This window comes from Tenrec ecaudatus, chromosome 4 (genome assembly GCF_050624435.1).
Source record: "Tenrec ecaudatus isolate mTenEca1 chromosome 4, mTenEca1.hap1, whole genome shotgun sequence".
Classification (NCBI taxonomy): Eukaryota; Metazoa; Chordata; class Mammalia; order Afrosoricida; family Tenrecidae; genus Tenrec; species Tenrec ecaudatus.
In genome coordinates this window covers 100,683,362-100,700,836 of record NC_134533.1, presented here as the reverse complement: position 1 = coordinate 100,700,836, position 17,475 = coordinate 100,683,362, and the positions used below count along the sequence as shown (strand labels likewise).

Here is a 17,475-nt window from a genome sequence, read left to right as displayed (position 1 = left end):
TGCTATCAAAAGATAGCATCTGGGGTCTTAAAGGCTTGAAGATAAACAAGCACCACCTAGCTGAGAAGCAACAAAGCCCACATGGAAGAAGCACACTAACCTGTGTGATCACAAGGTGTCAATGGGATCAGGTATCAGACATCAAAGAACAAAAAATCATATCATGGTACCTGAGAGGGAGTGAGGAGTGGAAACCCAAAAACAATCTGTAGGCAACTGGACATCCCCTTACAGAGGGTCCTGGGGAGGAGACGAGCCAGTCAGGGTGAAATATAGCAACAATGAAACATACATACAAATTTCCTCTGGTTCTTTAATGTTTCCCACCCCTCCACCCTCCAATATCGTGATCCCAATTCTACCTCACAAATCTGGCTAGACCAGGGGATGTGCACTGGTACAGAGAGGAACTGGAAACACAGTGAATCCAGGACAGATAAACCCCTCAGGACCAATAATGAGAGTAGCAGTACCAGGAAGTTAAGGGGAAGGTGGGGTAGAAAGGGGAAAACGATCACAAGGATCTACATATAACCCCCTCCTTGGGAAACAGACAACAGAAAAGTGGGTGAAGGGAGACAACAGACAGTGTAAGATATGATAAAATAATAATAATAGTTTATAAATTATCAAGGGTTCATGGGGGTGGGAGGAATGGGGAAAAATGAGGAGCTGATACCAAGGGTTCAAGTAGAAAGCAAATGTTTTGAGAATGATGATGACAAGAAATGTGCAAATGTGTTTGACACAATGGATGTCTATATGGATTGTGATAAGAGTTGTACAAGCCCCCAATAAAATGATTTTTTAAGTGAGGCATATCTGATTATATAATTCACAAAATCAGTCCTCCACATAACTATATAATGTGTTGATCATTGTTATAAATCTCAAGGAAAAGAATAGTAATTTTTAAAAGTAGGAGTTATTAATTATTACTAACTTGAGCCAATTTTCATTAAAAAGGCTTCAAACAAATATAGTTCTACTAATTTCAATTAGATAAACTAATCAAGTTGGACTAATTAAGCATTGTCAAGTAAAGGAGTTGAGAAGCTACTTCAATAACTAAGAAGAATGATTTCTATTTAACATACTGTTTGTTTATCCTCAAATTGTTGCTTTCAATTGTTTGGAAGCAATTTGTTCTCATCAGCAAATTCAATGTTTCTCTGTGCAAGTCTTAGACTATTTTATTGGTTAACTTTTTTATAAAGCAAAGTTGAAGTCAGCCTCATTCCTCTCCAAATTAATGAAAATACCTTTCATTTATGAGATCCTAAATCTTTTTCTACGGATGTGAAAAGTAGGTTCTATTACTTAATTTGAGAAAGGAGAATTCTTCTTATGTCCATAATTCTAACATTCGATTATAATGAATTCTTTTGAAAGGATGGTTCCTACTTAGGAGGAAACTGTGAAGAACATCCGCTGGCTCTAGGAGGTGTGAGGTCTAAAGTCCTTGTGTTCTAGTTCAATCGGCAGTCTTAATTATCTGAGGATAGCACTACAGATTACACATGGCAGATACTCTTCAAATGTCGGCAAGGAAGACGGGAAGGAAGGAGAAAGGAAGGAGAGAGAGGGGGAGGAATTAGGGTTTGAGATGTCAGGATTAGGTTCTTTTTAAACAAGATCAGCTACAAAGGACTGGTTGTTCCAGAGATGAGCTAATGTGCTCTGTTGAAATGCACACAAGAATTGCACACCTTAATCCTGGAGAGTCGTGCCGATGTCCTGGGGATGGGCCAGTAACATGCATTCCTGTAGGCTACATCCATGTGCGAGGAAACAGAAGAGAGCATGGGAGAGCTGGTTAGTCAACTTTAAGTTATGCTCAGCGCACTGTATCGGGAATACAAAAGCATTTTCCAGATGGCACCATAAAGTCAGTTCATTTCTGAAAACATCATCTGCCTTTTGAGATGGTTTCCTCTGTTTCCCACTCACTTTTGCTGGTCTAGAATTGCTGTTCCCTGTCCTAAATGCAATACCTCGCCCAGCTTGATGAGCTGGGCATCTGCTGTGCACTGTGAGGAATGCCTACTAGGATGGCAGTGTTCAGATATGAACTGAGCAGGAGGTTGAGAAGGTAACTATCTTAACTGCTGGCCGTGCGTGTCATCAAGGAAACAGCGCCATATGGACATTGAGATTCTACTTCACTGTTGGGTGATTCACATAATTATTCTGTGCTTCAATTTCTACATATGTATGAGTTATTCTAACTGTGAAATTCTTTGGGGAGTAATCCTTTTCTTTTGGGTTATTTCTTTACCTGCATAAACTCTGTTCTAGCCAAATTATTCAACTCATATTCCCCCAATTCCTCCTTGTCCTTTCCCTTGTAATTTTCCAAATAAATTTTTTTCATGAGCAAATTCCCAGCTGAGAATGTACTTTCTCTTCTTCTCTGTCCAGCTGAATCTTACTTGTCCTTCAAAGCATAGGCTAAACTATCCTCCTTAAGAAGGATTTTCTATATCCTTGTCACTGTATGAAGTGCTTTGCATATGTAATATAATTTAGTCATCAGAACAAAACAGAGGGTATTATAAGAATCTAATGAAATGAAAATATAAAAGGTATAGGCAGCAGGTGAATAGGATACTTACCCACCCAAGGATAGGGTATTGTTTATACCTCCACAGAGGAAGAGGGACCAGAATTCAACCTGATGCTCCAAGACATGGATGCAACGTACTGGTATGAATCAGGGAACCAATAGAGAGGTCTGAGGGGTCAACCAAAATACCAACTATGTGGACAACCCCCAACCCCACCCCCACAGCCCTCCACAGAAGAATTTACTTCAAAAGACAGTACTGAAGCTACAGCTCAGAGAAGCTACAGCTCAGAGAGTGGGACATGTCTGATTAGAGCACACAGGAGCAAATGAAGGGGGAAGAAGAGAGAGTGGAACACATCCTAGTCCCCCCATCCCTGAGGATGATACTCCCGCTCAAAACAGCCAACGCACAGAGAGGACAATAGGGCCAGCCCCACTATGAGACACGACATTCTCTCTTTTTGTTGTTAGTTTTTGTTGTTGTTTGTTTTGCTGTGTCTTGTCTTTTGTGCATATTATTATCACTGCAGTCTCTGTAGATAAGATAGGTGGGATGAACAATCTGGAGGAGAAAACAACAGGACTGACAGCTCCATGGGGACATGGGAGAGGGGGTGGTGGGGAACAAAGTGGATACTAACAAACCCAGGAACAAGGGAAGAACAAAATCTATGGTGAGGAGGGTGTAGGAGACCTGGTAGGGATTAATCAAGGGTAATGTAACTGAGAGGAATTACTGAAACCCAAATGAAGGTTGAGCATGATAGTGGGACAAGAGGAAAGTAAAAGGAAATAGAGGAAAGAATTAGGAGGCAAAGAGCATTTATATCGGTCAAAATACAGTCACGTGCATATGTAAATATATTTATATATGACGATGGGAAATTAGAACTATGTGCAGATATTTATAGGTTTAGTATTAAGGCAGAAGATGAACATTGGGCCTCCACTCAAGTACTACCTCAATGCAAGAACACTTTGTTCTATTAAACTGGCATTCTATGATGTTTACCTTCCCTACATGATCACTGAAGACAAAGCAGGTGCATAAGCAAATGTGGTGAAGAAAACTGATGGAGCCCGGCTATCAAAAGATAAAGCATCTGGGATCTTAAAGGCTTGAAGATAAACAAGTGGCCATATAGCTGAGAAACAACAAAGCCCACATAGAAGAAGCACACCAACCTGGGTGATCATGAGGTGTCAATGGGTTCAGGTATCAGGCATCAAAGAACAAAAAATCATATAATTGTGAATGAGGGGGAGTGGGGAGTGGAGACCCAAAGCCCATCTGTAGGCAACTGAACATCCCCTTACAGAGGGTCCCGGGGAGGAGACAAGGCATTCAGGATGCAGTATAGCAACAATGAAACATACAACTTTCCTCTAGTTCTTTAATGCTTCTTACACCCCACCCCACCCCCACTATTATGATCCCAATTCTACCTTACAGATATGGCTAGAGCAAACGATATACACTGGTACAGATAAGAGCTGGCAATACAGGGAATCCAGGACAGATAAATCCCTTAGAACCAATAGAGAGAGTGGTGTTACCAGGAGGATAAAGGGAAGGCGGGGGGGGGGGGGAGAAATGGGGAACCGATCACAATGATCTACATATAACTCCCTCCCTGGGGGATGGACAACAGAAAAGTGGGTGAAGGGAGACATCAGACAGTATAAAGACATGATGCAATAATTATAATTTATAAATTATCAAGGGTGCGTGAGAGAGGAAGGATGGGGAAGGGGTGCAAATAATGAGGAGCTGATACCAAGGGTTCAAGTAGAAAGAAAATGTTTTGAGACTGATGATGGCAACAAATGCACAAATGTGCTTGATGGAATGGATGGATGTATGGATTGTGATAAGAGTTGTACAATTCCCCAATAAAATGATTTAAAAAAGAATCTAATGAAATGTCTTATAGTCACAATGTAAGACGGTGGTTTGTGGTTTGACTTGAGGTCTCATGGGTACCGTGAACACCTTCCATTGTTCTCCCTGCCTCCAACAGAGATATTTCATATACTGTATATGCCTGAGTATAACCCAACCTGCATATCAACCGAGGCACCTGATTTTCACAAAAACTACATTAAAAATGTGCTGAAAAACTCGGCTTATACATGAGTATATACAGTTACACTCGTTAAACCACTGTTCTATTACACTTTCATCTGTAAAGATGTTTCCTTAAATAAACGTAAAGTGTATATTACAATAAATGCAGGAGTATCTGTATATTGTCTACACTGGAATATAATCCCCATGAGGGTAAAAGCTTTGTTACTTATCACTCTGATTCCAACACACAGAATAGTTTGTGGCATGCCAGAAACTTATAATAAGTATTTATTGAATATATTTTAATGTATTTGCACATGGAGGTTTCTTTTTTTTTCTTTTGACAAGTTTATTGGCATGTCATTCATACATCGTACAATACAACAGCTCAGTCACATCAAGAAGAGATGCGCAATCACCACTACAGTCCATTTTAGAACATTCACTTCCTCCTTGTACTCACTCTCACTCATGGGATTATTTTTCTTTCATTGTGAAAAAAATATACACAATAAAACCTTCTCCATTTCAACAACTCCTATATGTATAGTTCAGTGCCATTAATTATACTCTTCATATTGTACAACCATTATCATTAACCTTTTCCAAATGAGCCCACCACCATTAACAGCCACTAATGGTCCTTAAGCAAATATTTTTCCTCCTTACCCAAATTAACCACAGGTCAAGTTTGATTTTCTTTCTCTCTTTTTTTTAGTAGTTTTCTTGATATAATATTCACATGTCATACATTTCCACAGTTAAACTGCTTTTTTTTAAATTGTGCATACCTCATCACAATCAGTTCTAAAGCTCCCTCACCTCTCCTGCATTAATTGTGTGTTCCACAATTCCCCTCACACTCCCCATGAAACCCCCAACTCTCATCCCCAATAAACCATCGCATCTGCTACTGTCTCTACATATTCACTCCTTCTGTGCTTCATAAACTGGGAAATCTAACAGAACCAATACAAAGCAATAACAAAATAAAACATAAAGGAGAAAATAATAATACTAATAGTGTAAAGATAAAAATAAAAGGAGTAAGAAACAAAAGACCACCGACAATTGGTAAAAAGCCAGGGAAGAAATTTCTGTCGTGGAATAAGCTAGAAATATTTGCACGTAGAACAAATTGAGGTTGGGTCAAGAGGGAGGTCAACTGACCCAGTATCATATTATTATTGGTTCAATCCACCACACTCAAGTTCACAATAAACTCTGTCTGAGAGTAAACTTGTTCGCGTCCCTCACCTGTGGCTGGAGGAGATCTGCCCGAGGCTTCATCTGACGAGATGCTCTGCAGATGGGTTTGAGGCTTCCACTGTCCTCCACAGCATTCTGAAGCTGAGTGCTCACAATTTCAGCTCTGATACTTTTCCTTCATCACATTTGGATTTTGCTATCATCATCTTTGGATTATTCATGTTCTTCTTCGATGTGGACTTCATTGACAGCGCACTTAGATCGCGTCTGGTTTGAAGACAAGTCTTTAAGACCTCAGACACTATTTCAGTTGATAGTGGGGCATCGTCTGCTGTCTTCACCACACTTTGCTGTACCGCCCGTATCCTCAGCTGTCTCATCAGGAGAGCGAGTAATGAGCAGGGCATGGGCAAGGAAGTTTCCAATGTGTGTTTGTTCATTGGGTAGGAGATTATTTCCCCATGATTTTTTTTATTAATACCTCTTTATGCAGTTCGAAGTTACCTTCCAACTTATACCTTTTCAGGTCTGTTACCCTTTAGTGGATATTTATCTTGTCTGTTAACCAAACTATTCTCAAAATTTTAATGGATTCATTTGCCCCACTCTGTGTCTCATATCAACTCCATATACTTCAAGTTCAGAAAAACCATGGACAATAAAGTCAAGCCCTGAGAATGTGTTTTCAATAAAAATGGTTCACTAAATGATGTTTTAATCACTAATTGTCTACATGCTAAGCACTTCATTTATATTATTTCATTTTTATGCTCACAGAAAAACAGAGGTCCTGAATCCCATTTTACGTGTTAGAAAGCTAGGGCCCAGAGAGATTAAGCAATGTGCTCAACACCACATACCTAATGAGTGATGACCTAGGGCTAAAGCCCAATCAATGTCATGGTCAAACAAGCCTTAATAGGTAACTGAGATATTTTCAATAATACAGTGCCATTTTATGGGGGGTGGAGAGGCTGATGATTGTGAAAGTTTCAAAATTATTAATTATATACAAATATTAATTGGTTCTCTTGTTTTCTTGGTAGTCTTAGAAATAACTAAGGCTTGCAACTAAGGTTCCAACACTGAGTAACGCTCATTTAGTTGGCAAAAGCTGGCTTCTATTCAGTCGTAGAAGAAAATCATTAATGTGTAACATTATTACCTTTAGCTGCACCCTGGTGGAGGCCAGTTGCTATTTATTAACATTTCAAATGTTAATAGATAATATTTTGCTAACCTTACTTAACAAGACATCATCAGCTAATGTTGACATTACTTTCAGTTTGTCCTTGAGTCACAGCTTTTTAAATTATTATTTCAGGAAGTCAGATGGGTGAATCAGTAATGCTCTGTGAGCATATAAATGTGAAAATTAAAATTAAACAATAAAAAGCATGGCTTATAAGTATTTTAACAACTCGCAGATTTTATAGTTTTAGAACTGGCAAAAGTCTGGTTGTTCTATTTTCTAAAGTGAACTGTATTTGAAACTTGGCTTCACTCTGTTTTTAATTCATCTGGCAAGTAGCACTCAGGGTTTTATCATCAGTGAAAGTATCATTCAAAAGACAGAACAATCAGACAAGAAAGAGCCTTAGATTGCAAAGAAAAGAATTTAGCTACTGCATCTTTCTCTGCCACCTGCCATGTGTAACCTAAGCCAAATTCCTCATAAACCTAGCATGAAGTTTCTTCAGCTATAAGTTAAGCACCCACCTAACTCGATGAGGAAACTGAAAGGAATCTACGCACGCGCATAAAATACTCAGGATTCCTGAGAAGTCAGAGCGCAACACGGGGGAGGGGATCGGATGCTTGACACATGCTTTTCTCCATTTTGATTTCTGTGACATATGGTAATAGCACAGCAAGGTGGTGCGCTTAACTTAACTTACCTGGTATGTCGTTCTGTTCCAGATAAGAAGGGAAAACAAACAAACACAGTGTATCTTAGGAAACTGTATTGTTATTGTGGCTCTATTATGATATTCAGTAGCTTGCGACAGGGTCAAGCAGGAAACTGACTCTTATTGTACGAGCCTGAAGTCCTCTGCTCTTCAGGCTTTGAGTCACTGCTTGGAAGAAGATTAAACAATATCTCCTTTTCCAGCAAATCAGTAATTAATGATAAATTATTTAGATGACTGCAAATTTCCTTTGCCTTACACTATAAGAAGAGGAGATTTTTAGAAGATATCTGACATCCTTCATTAGTAAGAAAAGATGCAATTGCTAATGAATTGGATGAACTTGCACTGAACACCTACTATGTGTTAGGTTTTGTGCAGAGTGCTGAAATTCAGAAATGGATCAGACATGGTCCCTATCTTTAAGGAGCTCATCATCCAGTGGAAGGGAATGTGGAACCTGTCAGTAAGTGATTATATCTCAGCATGATAGCATAGTCTTCGACAAAAGTGCCATAACCAACAGGAAGAATACGGAAAGCATTGGCAAAATATATCCAAAAGTTAATGAAGACAGATCTTAGAATGAAAAGCTATTGGATTATGTTGTTTCTAGTGTGGGCTGTCAAGTTGATTTTCCATACCCAAATGATGTGGCAAAGTGGAATTTCCCTACAGGGTTTTCAAGGCTATAGGTTTTATGGCAACAGATGACCTGCTTAATTTTCATGGAGCCACTGATGAGGTTCACAAAGCTTTTTGTTAATAGTCATGTGCTTAGCTATGATGTCATAATAGTCATAGAATTTAGAGGTACAGAATGACATATAGGAATCTTTATGTAGAAGGAGAAAGCAAAAAGTTGGTCTGAGACCTACAATGGAGCAAAGGAAACTGTATAGTCAGTTCACAGGCAGGGGTTGGGCGTGGGAGGAGTGGAGGAGAAGGACGTCTGAGTCAGGGCTGCCTTCGGGCCTGTGCTAGAGAAAGCAGATGCAGAACCTGGAGGAAGCCAGTGATCATGGCACCACAGCCAGTGCCATCCCTAATTGCTTCTGAGAGAGCTGGCAGAAGCCTCAATCTCCTCCCCAAGGTACCAGACTAAGGGCAGGGACCGGGGACTCTATAGAAAGGTCTATGCCCACCTCTAATAGGCCTGCTCACTCCTTTCCAAGGTAACTTCATAAACCTGGAACAGACATGCTGTGGGCTTTACCTCACCTTGGACTTAATCCTACAACAGATTCTGCATTTTGCTAAGAGACATGAAGCTAACAGTGTCCAATGTGGAGCTCAATCTGTAAAGGAGATGCTAATATCAATCCATGTTAGGAATCTGGGAATCAACAGTAATGAAAGTTGTAGGGAGAAGAGGCAGGTGACTAAGAAGCAACAATATTATCAAAGTAGCATTAGGCTCTAAAGTGTTGGCACAGCTAGGAATTTCTGTGAGACTTATTTGTCTCGCTTTCACAGACTGGCTTTTGGGAATCCATATTGGAAAAATAACTCTCTCTACAGTCTGCTGTTGTTTTTGTTGGCCATCATCAACTCAGTCACTGGCTAATAGCAACCCCATGCTCACCAGAACATACATCATTGTGATCCAAAGGTTTTCATTGTTGCCTATTCCAGAGTAAATCGCCAAGTCGTTCTTCCTGATGCACCTTTGTCTGAAAGTTCTGCTGAAACATGTTCAGCATCATAGCAACAAGCACGCTTCCACCGACAGACACATGGTAGCTGTTCATGCAGGGCATTCACAGAGAATTAGCAGATGCTTCAAACGGATTTAGAAGTCTTGCATTACTTGAATAGAGCTATTTAGTTCTCTTTCTTTCTTTCTTTCTTTCTTTCTTGTATCATCTATTTACTGAAGTTGCAAAGACCTCTCCAGATGTATTTAAGTTTAACTCTATAAAAAGTCACATCTGAAACTTTATTCTTTGCCAACAGAATGCCATGATCTAGGACTGGTAACATATTGAATATTTTTAACCAAATTCACTGCCATTGAGTCAATTATAGGGAAGATGAGAAATACTACTCCACAGACTGACTGATACTTTAAATCTTTATGACAGCAGACAGCCTCATTGTTCTCTCATGGAGTGGCTGATGGGTTGGAATTACCCACTCTGTGGGCAAACCAACCCTTAACCCACTGAATATGTCAGGAATGCTACAAAAATAATAAATTGTTGAATTTTGTCTAGATGATTATATGTATATGAGGATGGGAAAATAGATCTATGTGTCTATATTTATAGGTTTAGTATTAAGGTGGCGGAAGGACTTTGGTCCTCTACTCAAGCACTCCCTCAATGCATGAATACTTTCCTCTATTAAATTGGCATTCTAAGATGCTCACCCTCCCAACACAACTGCTGAAGCCAAAGCAGGTGAACAAGTAAATGTGGTGAAGAAAGCTGATGGTGCACGGCTATCAAAAGAGATAGCGTCTGGGGTCTTAAAGGCTTGAAGATAAGCAAGCAGCCATCTAGCTCAGAAGCAACAAAGCCCACATGGAAGAACACACCAGCCTGTGTGATCACGTGGTCCCGAAGGGATCAGGCATCAAAGAACAAAAAGTCATATCATTGGCTGCACACCTCCATGATACGATCACTGAGGACAAATGGGTGCATAAGCAAATGTGGCAAAGAAAGCTGATGGTGCCCGGCTATCAAAAGATATAGTGTCTGGGGTCTTAAAGGCTTGAAGGTGAACAAGCGGCCATCTAGCTCAGAAGCAACAAAGCCCACATGGAAGAAGCACACCATCCTGTGTGATCACGAGGTGTCAAAGGGATCAGGTATAAGGCATCATCAAAAAAAATCTTACCATAGTGAATGAAGTGGGAAGCGCAAAGTGTAGACCCAAAGCCCATTTGTCAGCCACTGGAGATCCCCACACAGAGGGGTCTAGGGGAGGAGATGAGTCAGTCAGGGTGCGACATAGCACCGATAAAGAATACAGCTTTCCTCCAGTTCCTAAATGCTTCCTCTCCCCCACCTCACCCCCCACTACCATGATCCGAATTCTACATTGCAAGTCTGGATAGAGCAGAGGTTGTACACTGGTGCATATAGGAGCTGGAGGCACAGGGAATCCAGGGTGGATGATACCTTCAGGACCAGGGGTGTGAGGGGCGATCTGGGAGGGTGGAGGGTGAGTGGGTTGTAAAGGGGGAACCGATTGCAGGGATCTGCATGTGGCCTCCTCCCTGGGGGACGGACAGCAGAGAAGGGGGTGAAGGACATGCTGAATATGGCAAGATGTGACAAAATAATAATTTGTAGATTGTCAAGGGCTCATGAGGGAGGAGCGGGGAGGGAGAGGAGGGAAGAGGACCTGATGCAAAGGGCTTGGGTGGAGAGCAAATGCTTTAACAGTGATTGGGGCAGGGAATGTACAGATGTCCTTTATACAATTGATGTATGTATATGTATGGATTGTGATGAAAGTTGTATGAGCCCCTAATAAAATGTTTTTTTTTTAAAAAGAAGAAGAAGCAAATGTCTTCAAGCTACCAGGCTTCTGGCTAGTCATTGAGTACTTACTCATTTGAGCCATCCAGGGGTTTCTTTAAGCAGAGTTATTGTGCGTTGCCGCCACTCAATTCTGACTGAATAGCTGATGGATAATGTTTACTTGTCCCTCTTTTTGATTTGGAGGACACCTTTCACTTGGAGAATCTCAGTGGTGAACCTAAGCCCATGATCATCTTAAGATACCTTCTCTAAATGAGAGACTAGATGCTTATCTGTGCTTCCTGCCAGAATGTAGAGTTGTGACAGCTGAGGTTATGGCTGTTTTCCAGAGAGCAAACCCACAGCCTCTGCTATGGAGTCACTATGCCTCATACTGATCCTATAGGGTCCACAAAGTAGAATTACTTCTCAGGGTTTCTAGGACTGCATATCTTTATGGGCTCAAACAGTCTCATCTTTCTCCTGAAAAGAATCTGATGGATTTGATTAACAAATTTTATAGTTAAGTAGCTCCCTATGCTACTAGAGGTCTTTGCTTTCCAGATAGCGTGTAATTATGTATAGTAAAATATACACCACCACATGTTTAGTTTATAATACAATGGTGGCTTATGTGTTGCTATGATGCTGGAAACTATGTCCTTGATATTTCAAATGCCAGCAGGGTCACCCAAAGTGAACAGGTTTCAGTCGAGCTTCCAGACTAAGAATAGACTACAACAAAGGAATCGGCTGCCCATTTCAGAACAATTAGCCACTGAGAACATGATGCATAGCACAGAAACAAGTTAGCTACTGGAGGCCTAATAGAATAAATAGAAACAGAACATTGTCAGCTAGTGCCAGAAGACGAGCCCTTCAGGAGAGTAGGTACTCAAAACATGCCCGGGGAAGAACCGCTTTCTCAAAAATGGGCCATAATGACACGATGGAGGAAAGCCTGTGGGGGGAGAGCCTTTTGGACTTTCATTTGCAGATGGGACATGACTTAAAAGGAGAATAAACAGCTGCAAAAATATCTGAACAATTGGAACTTATAATGTACAAATGATGAATCTAAAATAAATGGAGGTCACTGAAAATAAAAGGGAACATATCAAGATGTATATCCTCGGTGCTATCGAACTGAAATGGACTGGTAGTAGCCATTTTGAATAAGAAAATCCTATGGTGTACTCTGGTAGGAACAGCACAATCAAGAGGAGTGGCCTTGAATTCGTCATCTAAAAGGACATTTTAAGATCGCTCTTGAATTACGATGCTGTCTGTGATAGGATCCTTTCTGCATGCATTCAATTAATCTAACTAATCCAACTATTATTGAGATTTTGGCACTACTCACTAAAGCTAGTTATGAAGAAATTGACAAATTCTACCAATATCTTCAGTCTAAAATTGACCAACCATGCAATCAAGATGCATTGTTCATTATTGGAGATAGGAATGCAAAAGTTAGAAACAAAGAAGAAGAAACAATAGTTAGAAAATATGATCTTGGTGATAGAAATAAAGCTGGAGATTGCATAAAAGAATTTTGCGAGACCAACAGCATATATCACTTTGTTTATAGCATATATATTTTCAACAACACAAACAGCAGCTATATGCGTGACTTCTCCAAATGGAATACACAGAATTCGAATTGACTACATATGTGTAGAGAAGATAGAGAAGTTCATTATCAGCTAAAATAAGGACAGGGACTTACAATGGAACAAACTACCAATTATTCATATGGGAGTTCACATTGAAGCTTAAGAAAATTATAAAAGTCCATGAGAGCTAAAATACAACCTTGAGTCTATTCTACTTAAATTTTGAGAACATCTCAAGAACAGATTTCTTGCATTGAACACTTATAACAGAAGACCCAATGTGCTGTGGCAGGACATCAAGAACATCATTCATGAAGAAAGCAAAAGATCATTGAAAAGACAGAAAGAAAGAAAGAAAGAAAGAAAGAAAGAAAGAAAGAAAGAAAGAAAGAAAGAAAGAAAGAAAGAAAGAAAGAAAGAAAGAAAGGAAGGAAGGAAGGAAGAAAGAAAGAAAAAAAGGGAATTCAATGTCAAAGGGGATTCTGAAACTTGCTCTGAATTGTAGAGTAGCTAAGACACATATAAGAAATGATAAAGTCAAAGAGTTGAACAGAAATTTTCAAAGGCAGTTCAAGAAGACAGAGTAAAATAATATAATGAAATGTGCAAAGACTTAGAGTTAGAAAAACAAAAAATACGCTCAGCGTATCTTAAACTGAAACTGAAGAAAAATATCAACTATCGAGTTACAATACTGAAAGACTGTATGAGGAAAATATTAAATAATGCAGAAAACATCAAAAGAATATGGAAAAATACATACAGTCACTGTACCAAAAAGAACCAGTCAACAATCCCCCATTTCAGGAGATTTCATATAAGCAAGAAACAATGGTACTGAAGGAATATTTTCAAGCAGCATGGAAAGCATTAGCCAAAAAACAAGGCTCCAGGAACTGATGAAATATCCAATCAATATATTTCAACTAGCGATGAAACAAACACTGGAAGTACTTTTTCATTTGTGCTAGAAAATTTGAAAGACCACAATTTGACTCACTGACTAGAAAAGATCAATATTTGTATCACCTTCTAAAGAAAGGTGACCCAACAGAATGTGAAAATTATAGTACAATATCAATATCGCATAAAAGTAAAATTTTGCTGATGAACATCTAACAAAAATTGCAGCAGTCCATTGACAGGGTTCAGGCCATATTCAGAAGATGACATGACACAAGGGATATCACTGCTGATGTCAGATGCGTATTGGCTCAAAACAGAGAATACTAGAAAGATGTCTACTTGTGCTTTATTGTCCAAACGGAGGCATTCCGCTGTCTGGATCATAACAAATGGTGGGTGGCATTGGGAAGAATAGGAATTCCAGGACACTTTGTTCTTATAAAATCTGTACATAGATCAAGAGACAGTTGTATTAGCGGAACAAGGAGAAAACTGCATGGGTTAAAATCAGGAAAGCCGGGCAACAGGGTTGCTTCGTCTCACCATACTTATTTAATCTGCGTGCTGAACAAATAGAGAATTTAGATTATATGAAGAAGAATTCAGCATCTGGACTGGAGGAAGACTTATTGGCAACCTGTGATACAGAAGTGACACGACCTTGCTTGCTGAAAGTGAGGGTTTGAAACACTGGTTGATGAAACACTGGCTCATAGATGGTAGCCATGAGCATGGATTATAACTCAATGTAAAGAAGACTAAAATCGTCACAACTGCACCAATAGGCAACATCATGATAAGTAAAGAAAAGACGGAAGTCGTCAAGGATGTCATCTTGCTTGGATCCACAATCAATACTCATGGAAGCAGCAGCCAAGAGATCCAATGACCAACTGCATTGTGTAAATCTCCCGCACATGACACCTTTAAAGTCTTGAATAGCAAGGGTGTTACTTTGAGAACTAAGTTATGTCTCACACTAGGCAGGGTATTTTCAATTGTATCATAGGCTTATGAAAGTTGGACACTAAATAAGGAAGATCAAAGAAAAATTCATGTATTTGAAGTATGGGGCTTTCGAAGAATATTGAAACTACAATACGCTGCCAAAAGATCAAACAAATCCATCTTGAAGGAAGTACAGTCAGAAGGCTCCTTAGAAGCAAGGATGGTTTGGAGGGATCAGTCCCTAGAACAGTACTTTGTTCTTGGCAAAGTGGAGGGACAGGGAAAAAGAGGACGGCCCAGCCAGATGGCTTGCACAGCGGCTGCAACAATGGCTAAAATGTCTGAGGATGGTAAGGACAGGACAGTGTCCTGTGGAACGTACGGTCACTGGGTGTCCGAACCGATGCATTGCCCCCCAACAACAAAAACAAGGACAACATTAAAGGAAGCAAAGCATAGAAAACTAAAATATAAATATATAGAAACTCATGCCTTGGGTCCATTCTGACTCATAACCACCCTCCATAGGCTTTCTAAGCCTGTTGATCTTCATAGGACCACACAGCCTCATCTTGGTCTGAGGAGCAGCTGGTGGGTTGACACCTCTGACCTTTCAGTGAGCAGTCAGAAACTTGCCTGGCAGTGCAAGGAGGGAGCAGAGAACTGAAGGGCATTTATCCTTTCCTTGCTACAATGTTTCTCATCTGCAAAAATAAGGTTACTCTTAGCAGAAGGGATGCAACAAAATCACCAGCAGAACTTGATGACATAAAAGAAAACAGCTTCGTGAGCATTGACAGTATCCAATTGGAATGTTTGGGGCGTGAAGTGGATCCAGCAGATAAGTACATTCTGCCCATCCCACTAATAATGATCCAGAGAGCCTAACGTATCTCCAGGTTCCACTCCAGCTTGCCGAAGCTACTTTCCCCTCAGACATTTTTATATATTACCTTTTTAAATTTTATTTTGGTGACATGCTTTCATTTTAAAGACTGCAAAGCAGGAACGAAGAGTAGTCTGTGTTGGTTTTTACAGTAGAGCCAGCTAATGGTCTCATTCTAACATATGCACACACCACTTCCCGTATTACGAGTCATCATACTCATAGATTTCTAAGTCTGAAAATCCGTTGAGAAAATTTATAAAGTTGTAGAAACTTATAAGCTCACAAATTCATATTGAAGAGCAATGTAAGACATTTGCCTCTGAGGGAGCTATAAACTGCACATCTGCCTTGTGCTTTACAAAGAAAACATGCACCCTGTCGATGTGCAATGGTGTTGTCCTCTGTTAGGCAAGATGCCGCTGAAGGCTGCCAGGTGAACAGGATCACACTTTGCCTTTCTGTTATGCTTCTGGCTGAGAATGAGAGGAACTGACCGCAACGCTCTTCACAAGGTCCCCCGCACACAGTCGATGTCCTAGAGTCAAAGACAAGAGTCTCTAATGTGAAATCAGAATCCGCCTGCTGCTCTGCGGGCCACCGCATGGATGTTGCTATAAACCTTTGGTGGAGGATTTCCCGGAATGAGGTTACAGATGGCAGTTCTTGACATCTTGATGCTTTGAAAGAGCTAAGAACGTGAACTTTCACAAGCACCAGGACATTTGTGGCCAGGTCACGTTGTCCAGGGTGAATTTGGCTTTGGCTCCTTTACTGGGATCCCTCTGATTGCTCTTTAAAGGTGGTCTGCCTTCAGTTGACTTAACATCTGCAACTTCAAACGGCTCCAGGAAGAGGTGGTTTAGCCTGATGAGGGCGAGCTGCAATCCCAGCAAAAAGGCTTTCAGGAAGCCTTTGTCAGGGCACGAATGTCCATGGATTCTTTCCAAGTCCTGATTTCCACATTCCTTGATTGCACGTTAAAGTGCATCTGAAGTTCCAAATGCTCTACACGGGAGTGAATATCCCCATCCAGTTCTCTTTCACTGGTGTGGATCTGTTTGCTGGGACTGAGATTTTCCTTGTTTCCTCTTTTCCGCCCAGGAACCCATCCCCAGAGAGGGGCGGGCCTCCTCTGTGTCCTTTGGTCCAGGTCTTTGCCCTTGGAAGTCACCAACAGCTGCTCAGGTCTGTGGGTCTCCTGTGTAGGGGAGTGTGAGCAAAATGGTCCTTGGCTGGGGTGCTCTGTGCCTCCATCTCACCTTCTATCAGCAACAGGTTCCCCCGTTTTATACATATGTTTCTGGGGGGAGGTTAAATTGACCTCATATGTAGGAAACGCTTAAAACATGTCCTGCCCTTTAACTTAGTAAATGCTATTATAGAAGTGTGTCCAAAAAAATTAGGCCATAAACGTTTGTATTCAAGAAAAATCATTCTCTTGTTTTAAAAGAAATTTTTATTATGAATTATGTAGGTGGCAGTTCACGGAGTACATTATCATTTCTACATTCAATAATTCATTCTCCCTGGGCTTCCTCTTAATACTTCTCTTCTTCCCTCCCCCTGTGTACTTTGTCTGGGTAAATGCTACTCTTCTGATCCTGATGGTGGATCATTCGGCATGAGGGAGAGTTCAGTTCCAGGCCTGAGGAGATGACAGAAGGCTACGGTTTGGCAGGTCCCAGTAGACTCCTCTTCATTAAAATGTAAGCAGTTGAAACAACAGTGTTCACCATAATATCTTATTTATGAGATATGTTACAGTATAAATGTAAAACAGAACACTGCAGTTATTGAAAAGTAAATACAGGAAAACAACCAGTGATATGCAAAATGTGGTCTATTTATAAAATTCATGAGATTTTAAAATGTGAGTATAATCAT

The 17,475-nt window shown here is 40.3% G+C and overlaps 1 pseudogene; it reads right to left on the bottom strand.

The window, feature by feature from the left end:
• Positions 1 to 16,159: 16,159 nt before the first annotated feature.
• LOC142445972 (RNA-binding protein PNO1 pseudogene) lies at positions 16,160 to 16,885 on the bottom strand (annotated as a pseudogene).
• Positions 16,886 to 17,475: the final 590 nt, after the last annotated feature.